The sequence below is a fragment of the Pongo abelii genome, chromosome 4 (genome assembly GCF_028885655.2).
Source record: "Pongo abelii isolate AG06213 chromosome 4, NHGRI_mPonAbe1-v2.0_pri, whole genome shotgun sequence".
Lineage (NCBI taxonomy): Eukaryota > Metazoa > Chordata > Mammalia > Primates > Hominidae > Pongo > Pongo abelii.
In genome coordinates, this window is record NC_071989.2 from 99,198,461 (window position 1) to 99,212,237 (window position 13,777).

The 13,777-nt window shown below is 38.5% G+C and overlaps 1 pseudogene; it reads left to right on the forward strand.

The window, feature by feature from the left end:
- Positions 1 to 3,417: 3,417 nt before the first annotated feature.
- On the forward strand, positions 3,418 to 13,721 carry LOC100456469 (ras-related protein Rab-5C-like; annotated as a pseudogene).
- Positions 13,722 to 13,777: the final 56 nt, after the last annotated feature.

Sequence of the window (13,777 nt, forward strand, 5' to 3'; positions counted from 1 at the left end):
ATCAACTCAAGATGGATTAAAGACGTAAATATAAAACCCAAAACTATAAAAACCCTGGAAGACAACCTAGGCAGTACCATCCTGGACATATGAATGAGCAAAGATTTCGTGACAAAGACACCAAAAGCAATAGCAACAAAAGCAAAAATTGACAATTGGGATCTAATTAAACTTAAGAGCTTCTGCACAGCAAAACAAACTAACAACAGAGTAAACAGACAACCTACAGAATCGGATATATTCTGTAGGTTGCAATCTATGCATCTGACAAAGGTCTAATATCCAAAATCTATAAAGAACTTAAATATACAAGAGAAAAACAACTCCATTAAAAAGTGGTCAGAGTTGGCCGGGCGCGGTGGCTCACGCCTGTAATCCCAGCACTTTGGGAGGCCGAGGTGGACGGATCACGAGGTCAGGAGATCGAGACCATCCTGGCTAACACGGTGAAACCCCGTCTCTACTAAAAATACAAAAAATTAGGTGGGCGTGGTGGTGGGTGCCTGTAGTCCCAGCTACTCTGGAGGCTGAGGCAGGAGAATGGCGTGAACCCGGGAGGCGGAGCTTGCAGTGAGCTGAGATCGCGCCACTGCACTCCAGCCTCGGCGACAGAGCGAGACTCCGTCTCAAAAAAAGAATAAAATAAAATAAAAAAATAAAAAAATAAAAGTGGTCAGAGTACATGAACAAACACATCTCAAAAGAAGACATACATGTGGCTACGAAGCATATGAAAAAAAAGCTCAGCTGGGCGTGGTGGCTCATGCCTGTAATCCCAGCACTTTAGGAGGCCGAGGCAGGTGGATCACCTGAGGTCAGGAGTTTGAGACCGGCCTGGCCAACATGGCGAAACCCTGTATCTACTAAAAATACAAAATACAAAAATTAGCCGGGCATGGTGGCACACACCTGTAGTCCCAGGTACTTGGGAGGCTGAGGCAGGAGAATCACTTGAACCCAGGAGGCAGATGTTGCAGTGAGCCAAGATCACGCCACTATACTCCAGCCTGGGCAACAGAGTGAGACTTGGTGTCAAAAAAAAAAAAAAAAAAAAAAGGAAAAAAGCTCAATATTATGAATCATTAGAGAAAGGCAAATCAAAACCACAATGAGATCCCAATGAGTAGTCAGAATGGCTACTATGGAAACGTCAAAAAATAACAGATGCTGGCAAGGCTGTGGTGAAAAGGGAACGCTTATACACTATTGGTGGGACTGTAAATTAGTTCAACCATTGTGGAGAGCAATATGGTGATTCCTCAAAGAGCTAAAAGCAGAACTACATTCGACCCAACAATCCCTTTACTGAGTATATACCCAGAGGAATATAAAGCATTCTACCATAAAGATACATGCATGTGAATTTTCACTGCAGCACTATTCACAATAATGAAGACATGGAATCAACCTAAATGCCCATCAATGACAGATAGGATAAAAAATATGGTACATATACACCATGGAATATTATGCAGCCATAAAAAAGAACGAGATCATGTCTTTTGCAGGAACATAGGTGGAGCTGGATGCTATCATCCTTAGCAAATTAACACAGGAACATAAAACCAAATACCACATGTTCTCACTTATAAGTGGGAGCTATATGGTGAGAACTTATGAACACAAAGAAGAAAACAACAGACCCTTGGGCCTACTTGAGCCAGGAGGGTGGGAGGAGAGAGAGGAGCAGAAAAGATAACTATTGGGTACTGGGCTTAATACCTGGGTGATGAAATAATCTGTACAACAAACCCCCATGACACATTTACCTATGTAATAAACCTTCACATGTACCTTTAAACCTAAAATAAAAGTTAAACATTTTTTAAAGTAAAAAAAGTTATGTGACTAGATCTTTATATATTAATCTTTTATATAGCCATGAGTATTTATTTTGGCTGTGTTTATTGAACTAGAGTTAATTCTTTTTTTTTTTTTTTTTTTGAGATGGAGTTTCACTCATTGCCCAGGCTGGAGTGCAATGGCACGATCTCAGCTCACTACAACCTCCGCCTCCCTGGATCCAGTGATTCTCTTGCCTCAGCCTCCAAAGTATCTGGGATTACAGGCATGCGCCACCATGCCCGGCTAATTTTGTATTTTTAGTAGAGGCGGGGTTTCACCATGTTGGTCAGGCTGGCCTCGAACTCCTGACCTCAGGTGATCCACCCTCCTTGGCCTCCCAAAGTGCTGGGATTACAGGTGTGAGCCACCGTGCCTGGTGAGTTAATTCTTTAAGGGTGCAAAATTATTTTTTCCTCTTAGTTGGAATGAAATTCTGTAATAAAATATAAATTGTTAAAATTTCTACAATTCATGTTGTTCATGTATAAATTCTGAAGAGAAAATTAATTCTCTTTGAATTTATGGATTTCTTGCCTCTGTATCTATTAGACTATTAGAATATTGTTTTAAAGGCCATTTGGGAACTCATGGTAGTTTTGTTTAGATATTGTTTGATGTAGAAAAGCGTGAAGAGAGGTAAAGATGCTATGAGATGACCAAATAGAAAGTGTAAACATCTTAGTTCAATTCAATTCTCCCTCCCTTTTTTCCTTCCTTCTCTCCTTCCTCCCTTTCTCCCTTCTTTCCATCTTTCATTTCCTCTTTCTTTCTTCCTCCTTCCCTTCCTTCTCTCCCTTCATTGCAATGTACCAACACATTATCATGGTCTTTCTCGTAAGGAATGGGACCACGTAGATGGCTTTCAGAAAAGGATTCCTGTATACTAGATAGTCCATTGTTTAGCTTATTATAACCAAGTTACTAAAATTTTGGACCTATGAATGTCAGGTGGAACACAGAAACAACTTTGTAAGCCAGAACCACTTCACTATTATGATATTTGTTGAAAAAGGTTTGACTTCACCTGTGTAATACAAACAACATGTAAATTAGCAGAAGGAGCTATAAAATGTTTAGATAAATATCAAAGTTGACTTTGTAAGGAAACAGAGAGAGCCTGATTAGATTCTGGCTCTATGCAAAAACAAGTTGTTTAGAAAAGATGGGTCTGGATAAGAAAAAAACCGATGGTGATTTCTTCCTGAAGCCACACTTGACTAATTCACCTGCACTGGTCTTTTTGAATTCTTCTAATACTTATAGGCCATCCTATGAATTCAGCATTTTTTTTTTTTTTTTTTCAGATGGAGTCTTGCTCTTGTCACCCAGGCTGGAGTGCAATGGTATGATCTTGGCTCACTGCAACCTCTGCCTCCTGGGTTCCAGCAATTCTCCTGCTTCAGCCTCCCGAGTAGCTGGGATTACAGATTCGTGCCACCATGCCTGGCTAATTTTTGTATTTTTAGAGGACATGGAGTTTCACCATGTTGGCCAGGCTGGTCTTGAACTCCTGACCTCAGATGATCTGCCTGCCTTGGCCTCCCAAAGTGCTGGGATTACAGATGTGAGGCAATGCGCCTGGCCGAATCCAGCATTTTATATTGCCTACAAGATTTAGGTGAGTTAGAAATACAAGTAAATAGTCTACAACAGACCATGACAAATATGTTCTGAGTGCACCTTTAGGGGCATGGAAAATTTTCCTCAATTTTTTTTTTTCAAAGCAGAGAGAGATGATTATAGAGATGCATTTTATTACCACTGCTAATGTTTTCTTTCTTTCTTCTTTTTTGTTTTTTTTTTTCTGAGGGACTTTTAAATGACTTTCCTACACTCTCCTGCAAATAACCTTGCTTTTCTTCCAACTGAATTTGGTATCTAGCTCTCCCCTTGACTCTCTATTTAAAGACTGTGTCTTTTTCACTTTTAAACTTTCACGATGTGTGCCACCTAATAGGTCAAGTGTAGATTTGGGATTAGAATGAGGTAAAATTGCAATTTTGTTTGTGTTTACTTAATCTGTATTCGAAGTTCCTTGTATGGACAGTGGCTTTCCTAAGAACTAATAAAGAGGCTAAAGTAGACTGATTCAGTGGTAGGGCTTCCAAGGAAAGGTGACCTTTACACAGATAGGAAATACTTGCAAAAAAGCATGGTGAGACCAGAGTACAAATAGACAAAGAAAAGTCTCCATTCCAACATAAGTTAAGAAAAGTCTTTTTTTTTTTTAACCTTCTATTACTTGCTGTTGTACAATAGTAAAGTATAAGTTATTTGAACTTTTAGGATCAATAAGAAAAGTTGTATAGCAAACCAAAATCATTTCTGTAAGAAAATAGACTTATTTTTGTGCATTTTTTGATAGTGCATTATAGTAAATATTGTAGAATTCTTTTTTGCTAGGAATGCAAATAATTTTAAACAGAAGCTGTCAACTAAAATATTACTTTGCTTGATTTATTTGATCTAAAAGGCCTCCCAAGGATAAAATTTTGTTTTAATTAAAAAAAATTACTTTTGTAGAGATGGGGGTCTCACCATGTTGCCCAGGCTAGTCTCTTGGCTCCAAGCAATCTCTTGCATTGGCCCCCCAAAGTGCTGGGATTATAGGTGTGAGCCACAGTGCCTAACCTAAAATATAAAATTAAACTCCAAGTGATATCCATTTATTAGTATTATTGAACATAAATTTATTATTAAACATGAATTTATTATTTAACATCAATCTATTATTATTATTGAATATTAATTGCTTTGCCAGGTTGAATTATGCAGTTTTAATAAGAGTTTTTTTTTTTTAAGGAAGATTATTTTGTGTGGGCTCTATCTCAACATCTTGAACTATGAGTTGAGTTGGTAACACCTTTTTCTATGGAAACTCGTGGAGTTTCAGTTTAAAAAACACTTAAAATACGTATTTTTCGGTCTTAGACATGACTTTTTGAATAAAAATATCTGAACAAGCATTCACAGGTGAATTTGTGGCATTAATGTTTGTGCAGGCAGCATGCTTGGAATTTCTGAGGGTGCAGAGATTGTATTTCAGAAAAAGGAAGTGGTAGGAGTTAAGGCAATAGAGTATGGTAGGGAGTAGGATGATAGCTAGTTTGGCTGATGCCCAGGAAAATACGAGAAGGTAAGACTGAAAGGCAGTTGGGGGTGCATTTGGAAATAGCTTGCAACATCTTTGTTCAGCAGACAAGCGGGTATCACAGAATCTTTTTGATAAGGAGCAGACCTAAACAAGGCAGAGCTCAAACTCAAAATGGAAACTACAGCCAGATGCATTGTTTGGAAGAATAATGGGCCTAATATGGGGTCAAAACCAAATTAGAGATAAAGCATGGGAAAAGAGAGCAACAGAGAGTTGCAAAGAAGTGCTGAAGAAAAAAATAGATGCAACTTGGTGTTTAATTAGATATGGTGGGGGTGGGAGAGGAATAAAGCAAGATGACTCATGTTTGGAGCCAGAGAGAACAAGTGTACCCTTAACGAACAGGAAGTCAGCAGAAACTGGTTCTTGGAGAAGTTTAATTTTAGAAATGTTAAGTTTGAGGTGCTGCCAGGACATCCAAATTTAACCCCTTTCTTGGACCTTTTATTGTAGGGGATAAGAGGCAAGTCCATTCTTTCAGAAAGGGTCCTGCTGTTTACCAATCGCCTATCTTAATTTTCCCAGTGAGCTTCTGACCGTGTCCCCCAGAGTTCTCTGTTGGTTTTTGTTTGTTTGTTTGTTTGTTTGTTTTCGGACGGGCAGTATGAGGTCTTTTCTGTATATTTTTGGGTTTAAGATATTGGTGAATCTACAAGATAAGACAACATTTTTCCTTTGTTAGTACGGATTGTTTTTCATATTAAAGTGTCAGTGGTTATTGTAGTTCTCTTCACTAGAGCTTACCAAAGATGTCTTCATACCAGCAGTAAAGCTGTGGAGGAAGGATAGAGTGAGTCACGGGAAAGAATATCCTGTCCACCCAGTTCAGTTTTACAATGGTGTAAGTAGAACTTGAACTCCGCACAGAGGTCAGGGTTAGAGAGACAGATGGATTGATTGATTTATCTGTGTGGAAGTGAGTTGGAAGGCAGCAGTAATTCTTCTGAGCGCATGTTTGAGCATATTCTGCTTTACAACTCACATTTTGTTGGTGGCTGGCTGTGTCTTCTAAAACAGATCACACTGTTCTGGGGCACAGTGAGTCATTCCATGTTGTTTTCTTCCCTGGTTCCACTCTGCACTTGTCCCTAATCAACTTCCTCTTATCTCTAACCATTTTGCCAATGTTTCTGTCTAAGCACTTCTCCTGTCTCCACTGAGGTCAGAAAAAAGGGAAATAGACTGAAATCAACATCCCATCCACAAGGGTTTATGAAGTATCCTGCATGTGTGGAGCATCATTCCAGGTTTTTCAATCATATTATATAAGTGACTGAAGTTAGATAAAAGAAAAGCTTACCTTTATATGACAATTACTAAAAGTTGGAATGAGTTATTGAGAGAGGCCACCGATTCTTTGAAGAAATGACTAGGTTGGGTGCTACCTGCTAGTTTATAATGGAACATAAGATCTTATATGTTCTTGGGATAATGTGAATTTTTTAAAATTCTATTTCTTGTGACATATGGGCTGAAGATTGTTTCCCACTACTTTCTGTGCCTGTGTAAAAAGACCCTTATCATTGAGCTTGTGTCTCTCTTTATATATGATTATTTTGTATCTGCCACCTTGTCCATATTGGTTTATACGTTGGCTGATGAAAGTGGAAATTCCATTCTTTCACTTAAATCTTATTTGCAATCATATTTTCACATGATTGTTATGTATCATAATCAATTCAGAATCATGTTTTTAAAGTGAAAATCATAAATAATTGTCTTTCTATATGCAGCAGGTCATTATGCAAATGACAAAAATGTTTCTTTTACATTAAATAGAGGGAATGAGGAAATAATGTCCTAATTCAGCAGGAACTATTTTTGTTTTGCGTAACTAAGACATTTCCAATTTAGGGAATGCTGGTAGGTCAAGTGTCAAGGAAGAGGTCAGCAAAAGACTAATGTAATGCATTTTCTCTTTTTCTGCAGATTTCTGTGAATAGACCAGAAGCCGACCTTTGCAGCATGTTTGGGTGCAGGTGAGGCTGATTTGAGGCAAATATGCTTTACAGATCTACAATCTTGTACCTCACCCTGGCTGAAGCACCAGTCCCCAAGTGCAGACTTCTTGCCTGTTTCCCCTGTAACACTGTCCAACTCTGAAGGCTCCTACCCTGACCTTGGCCCTTGCTATTTTCTTCAGTGGTTCTGATGGTGGAAGAATCAGAAGTGCCTGGTGTATACTGGAAATAGGGTGGGGGGGGGGGTGGCGTGTATATTTTCAGGGAGTATTTTTCCTTTTTATCATCTCTGTTCTAACTACTTTCTCTGGGCACAGCTTTGCTCTAATTATAGCAAAGGCTAAACAAGGTGAACTTCAGTCTAGGAATTTTTAGTTCTATAATTTTATGAGAGAGAAGACTTTTTCAAATAATTTTCTTGCTTATTGGTTACTTTTTAACCTGCTTTGTGGGATCCATGCAGTTAATTGATTAATCATCTAATTATTACTGGCATGGTTATGGATGTTACTTACAATCTTAAGGCTTATTTTCCTGCAAGTGGGAATAAAAACACAAATTATAGGTTTGTTCCGAAGATTAAATGAGATCATGGCCAGTGCCTAGAACATATATTTGATGAAAAAATCAATTTAGTTCTATTGACACCAGCATTGAGATATGCTAAATTCAATGGTAATTCTGAGTTTCAGAGTTCTGAGAATGGCTTGAGTAAGTTTATACTAACTTACAGTAGCAACGATTGTTGAATGCTTACTATGTAGAAGGTATAGTAAGGCGTGTGTTAAATGTGTTATATTAACTTATTTAATTCTCACTACAGCATCAGGAGGTAGGTTCCACCATCTATATTGTTTAGCTTGGATAGAAATAACTTGCTTAGGGATAGCCTGTTAGGTCTGTCTGATCCTGAGGTCTGTGCTCCAAACTATATTATACTGCCTTCCTGTGACCATTTTCTAAATACAGGTATCGTATTTTGAAAGTAAGATACATAAAATTGAGCAGTTGTTCTGTGATTACTGTGAGGTAGACTGTGAGTTGGGAAATGTGACATTTGGAGTGGAAAAGATTATAATTATGGATTCAGAATTCCATGATCAGGGATGTTTGGGGACAACTTCTTTTCTAGAACATGGGTTGGGAACATGGACTCTGGACTCATTTTCTGTGTTTGCATCTCAGCTCTGCCACTTTGTAGCTCTGTGACCTAGGACTAACTCAACTTCCTGAGTCTCAATTTTCTTGTCTATAAAATGATGAAAATGCTGCCCATCTCATAGAGTTATGAGGATTAAATGAGTGAATATGTGTAGATTCCTTAGAATAGTGGCTGACACTTGGTAGGTGTCATTAGATATCATTAGCATTTCTATATCTTTCACTTTATATATCTCTTCTGGCTGTCTTCATGTGTGCATAGTTGCACTCTTGCTAAGAAATGCATAGATTTACTTAAGGATGTTGTGAAGCTTGTCCACAGAATTATAATGTGGTTTTGGAATCTTTAGTATATTATAATAGAGGGAAAACTTATTACTGTCAATTTTTTCCAGCTTCAAAAACAATTATTGCTCAAGAATTACTGGGATTAATTATCTTTTAAATGTTTAATTCTGAATTCATATTTATAAAATTGATACCTGTTCAAAATCAATATTAGTAGAAGCCAAATATATTGAGTGACTTAGTTGGCCTTATCTTTAGTCATAATTTCAGATTGGAAGTGAAAGCGAATTTAAAAGATGTGGTTGTGTAGAACCATCTCTTTTATTGTTTTTATACATGCATGTGAGTGAGGTAAGTGGTTAGACATATTCTTAGTCTTTTTGCCCAGCTCAAGGAAGAGTTAATAAAATAACGTTATGTAAAGTGCATTGAACTCCTCAAGAGAGAAGTGTTATATTAATACCTGCCTCACAGTGATGTTCTCGGACTTAATGTTTGTAAATTGCCTTGGTACTCCCAGTAACATCCTGATGAAGCATCATTTTGTTTTATTGCAAGGAGCTCTAAGTTACACAGAATACAAGTTAAGGGGGAAATAATATCCCAGTCTTTATTTTACAATCAGAAGTACATAAAATAGAGAGAAAACATTTTGTTCCAGTTGTGAACGGTAAAATTGATCATTTATTTTTTTCTCTCTTTTACTTTTGGGATGGGGTAGAGTTTATAATGCAGTCTAATTGAGCACTCACGGTTAAAGTATTTAATGGCAGAATTGGTGTTCATGATACAAAGAGATCTTTAAGGACACTGGTATTCAAATTTTTAAAGTTAAATTCCAATTTTAAGAGTCAGTTTTTTATATGATTACTATTAAGTTTGGCATTTTTGAGACATGTCTTAAATCGATATCTGTAATACTTATAAACATCAGTAGAGAGAATCATATTGTAAACACATATTCTTGCTGTAGGGCACATTTTAAATGTCTAAACACTAATCAATATAGCAAAATTAAGTATTGACTAAAATAGCTTTATAATAAGTAATTATTGGTTTGCTCTTTTAGAAATTAGACATTTTCACTTTGGGAATAAAGAGTAAATTTACTGTCATGAAATTAAAGTGTTTTTGACCTTTTTGTACAACTTTCCTCTGTCTATGAAATGATTAGGTTTAAATATGATTGCACAGCTGTATTATGTTGCAAGCATCAATTTTTAATTATTATAAGGTCAATGTTAGAACAAATGTGATTAGAACAGTACCTCTGTGCAGTTGTTTACTTTCTACTCAGAAACCACTCTGTGTTTACTAAAACTAACCCAGACCTCTCTCGGTTGATATGGCTAATTAGATTCTTGCCAAATATTTTATTTTCCTCAGTGTTCATTCTATGTATGTTATTTTGTTGATTCGTTCAGTTTTTTAAAATACAAATTTCTTGATTTATTTCTTCCCTTCATAGGAGGACATTCATTTTTCTATGCGTCTGTGTGTACACATCTCTCTGTGTGTATAACCACACATAACAGTAGCTTCACAATCCTCCTGCCTTGTATTGCACAAATATTTCTTCCCCACAATATTATTGAGAACTGATTTGTATGAAGCACATCTAAAGAGAAAAGGAGTTTCCTTGCCAAGCCTAGGTTTTTATGATTCTATATTCACAGAGATTTGCAGCTCTTCCTGTTTTTTTCCTGCCGCTGTATGTGACTTTGGATTTGGCCTTCAAATTAAGTTTCCTGCTACATAAAAAATGACAAAATAATACATAATCTACACATTATTCATTAAAATTCCCAAGATTTTCAGCATTAATAGTAATTCAGGTTTTAATCACAAAAGTGGTTTTCTAATTCTTAATTAGTTGTTCAGATTTCATTTACTATTGATATATTATCTACATTTTAAAAACAGCAATAATACTGGGCAAAAAAAATTTGTTGCCTTTAGTAAATGAAGCAGCCTAAGATTTCCTGCACAGAACACACAGGCTGAATAGTTCATCTTGGTGGCCTGGGGAACGAATGGTCAGATGTTGGCTGGGCTCCACTGGGAGTCTTAAGATGCAGCAGTAAAGGGAGGAAATCACTTGGCTATGGCAAGTGGAAGAAGGGCTGGTGGAGTAGTGATTCATTAGTAGGAATGAGCAGAATGTGCTACTAAGAAGGTAAGTCTTACTTTTGATTCATTAATAATTCTTCAGTCAATTTTATAGGGGTATAAAGGAACACTTAAAAGAACTTACTCCTATATTAGATGATGCAGCTTTCACCCCATACTCCCTTCTCATCTGTTACATTATTTTTGAGTCATGTATTCTGAAAATAGTTGCTTTTGAAAATAAATATATAGGGTCCTCTTGTCGAATACTTTCAAGCTCTGTGTAGGGTGTAATGATAGAATTCTCCACGTTGTAACAATGAGTGAGAAGATATTTTGGAATTGGATGGTTCTTCCCCAAATCTCTTAAATTATATTACCCAAGAGTATGCTATTTCTGAGTGGTGTTGTGGAAGCCTAGTTATGGTAGTCAATGCTGAGAGCCTCTTGGAAACATCTTGACATAAATGTCTCCAGAACCTCTGACTGTAAAGGTACATGTAAAACATAAGCCTGTGACAGGCTTGCATTTCAAAGTTTCTAGTTTCAGGAACTGCTCTTAGCTACTGTGCTCTTAGTTACTAAGCTATTTAGACCCAGCATATTTATCATATTTATAGTTATTATATTTAGTTGCTCAACAAATCTAAAAAAAGATAGCTACAAAACTGTTTTTCTGTTTCTGCCAATAGCTTAAATATCATTATTCGCATTTTCTAAATCATATTGAATGGAGAGATTCTATGATTAAAAAATAACAAATCTAATTGCCAAGTTCCTCTTATTCTCCATCCCCGCTACTGCCTCCACCATCACTACTTATTGACCAAAATATTTATGAATAATGCACTGTGAACATTTCTACAGAAATTCTTCTTCTTATAAACAAGGCACCATAGAAAGATCATGAATGAACAATTTTATAGAATGTAAAAGCCAAAGAAATTTTAATCAAGGTTAAAATTATGCCTTATTCCTGTCGGCCACAGAAATTAGGTAAAAGCTTTATTTTCTGATGAGGCTATTTCATTGAGCCTTTCTCAGTTACCTTCACTGAGCCCAACCCTTTCTCCAAGAGGTCATTAAAACATCTTCACAAGAGGAGATGGTCAGCTATGGCACTTCATTTTTCAGTTTCTAACTGCCTCTGGATTTGCTTTACCTCTCAAGTCTGTACTAGCATGCAGGTTTTGGATAATATGATGATTTGCATGGATTACATATTTAGAGCAGATTATACCATGTTTGGTTTGGTGGTTAGATGAGTCTAGTGTAGGGAATATAAATATGGCTCACTATATAAAGGTGCAAGAGTAGCATACTGTTATATTTCTAAATCGAATAAAATTGATATATTCATTATCCAACTTAGTTTGGCTAGATATTCAGTAGTGGCTGTAATTGGTTTGTTGCTCCCCTGTTTTTTGGTATGATACAGGCAGCTTGTGTGGCCTACACACTAGGAAAAATGCAGGGAAGGACTTTTGGTCCTCAGTTTACTTTTTTTTGCATTGTGATAGATGCTCATGGTTGTATGCCTTGATGGTCCAATTTTAGGTGCTCCACTTACTCCAAGCCAAGCTAGGACAGGATAGGAAACTTTGCCAAAGCTTAAAGTCTTCTAGGAAATGAAATTTTTGAATAGCCTGGAATCACTTTCCCTACCTGGTCATATCACCTCTTCTAGGGTGTGGTGAAGAATTTTCATGAAGCCACCTGAGGAGCCAATTATTCTATGAAAATATGATCAGCCACATCAGAAAAATGAAAATTAGCATGATAGGAGGCTGAAGTCTGGGACACTGCCTTTGGGGAGAGAAGCAGAGCTGGTCCAAGCCCTGGCCCCAAGTAAAGCCACTGCCCCAGAGCCACCTTGGAGGTCCCCCTCCCCACTAAATGCCTCTTTGCACAGGACTGGTCCCTGCTCCCACCTCTCTGGACCACTGCAGCTGGATGGGCAGTGGCGAGTTGGGGAGGCACAGAATGACCCAATAAGATCTGTCTATTTAAGCGTGTTCTGCTGGGTCTGCAGTGGGCAAATCTAGCCTGTCCTCTGCCTTGTGAAGGGACAATTTCATGCGTACTAGGAGAGCACAATCAGAGCAGCCTTCCTCATACAGAATGTCTGCTTCGACAACACAACAGTTAGGTTTGAATCTGGGACACAGTTGGACAGGAATGGTATCACAGCCTGGCCCCCATGTACTCTTCGGGGGGCCCAGGCTGCCATCGTGGTCTATGACATCACCAATACAGATACATTTGCTGGAGCCAAGAACTGAGTGAAGGAGCTACCGAGCAGGCCACCCCCAACATGGTCCTTGCACTCACGGGTAACAAGGCAGACCTGGCCAGCAAGAGACCCCTGGAATTCCAGGAAGCACAAGCCTATGCAGACGACGACAGTTGGCTGTTCATGGAGACATCAGCAAAGGCTGCAATGAATGTGAATGAAATTTTCATGTCAATAGCTGAGAAACTTCCCAAAAACAAGCCCCAGAATGCAGCTGGTGCTCCGGACAGAAACCAAGGTGTGGATCTCCAGGAGAACCACCTGGCCAGCCCCAACCAGTGTTGCAGCAATGGAGCACCCCCTTGCCTGCCCACTGCCCCCACGTCTTCCACCTTAATGACCTGGAATCCACTCTAACCAATCGTACTTAACGACTCGGGCCACCTCTTGGTAGGGGGGTAGGAGTAGGAGTCCACCATGATTTCTCCATATAATTTTGGTCATAGGCCATAGTGAGTTATTTCACCTATACCTTTCTGTACAAACACTAATTCGATTTAAAGTCTTAAGTCACTTTTTAAAAATACATGATCTTCTGCTCTTCCCACTTCCTCCTCTTCCTACTGCTTTCCCACTTTTCTTTTGCTGGTAGTAGCCACATGCTCCTGTCTCCCGAACCTTGTATATGGGGACAGTGGGGTCCAAGCAGCTACCTTCTTTCCCTCTTGTGGAATAGCGGACCCAGCAAGAGCATCCATATTCTTACCTTGTTTGAAGTGGTCTTGGGTTTGGGCAGTGGGGCAAGCCTTGGGGCTAGGGAAGGAAGAGGCAGCTCTTTCCTCATCTGGCTGTCATCAGGCTGCAGCCCTCTCCCTGCCCCCTACTCCCCTCTGGGAAAACACAGCATTATCACAGCATTATTGTGACAGCCACAAACCCGTAGCCTACAACCCCTCCACCTTAGGTCACCCTGACCTCTTGCTCTGAGCCCAGTTCTGACCAAATCATGATGAATATTTGGGGGTG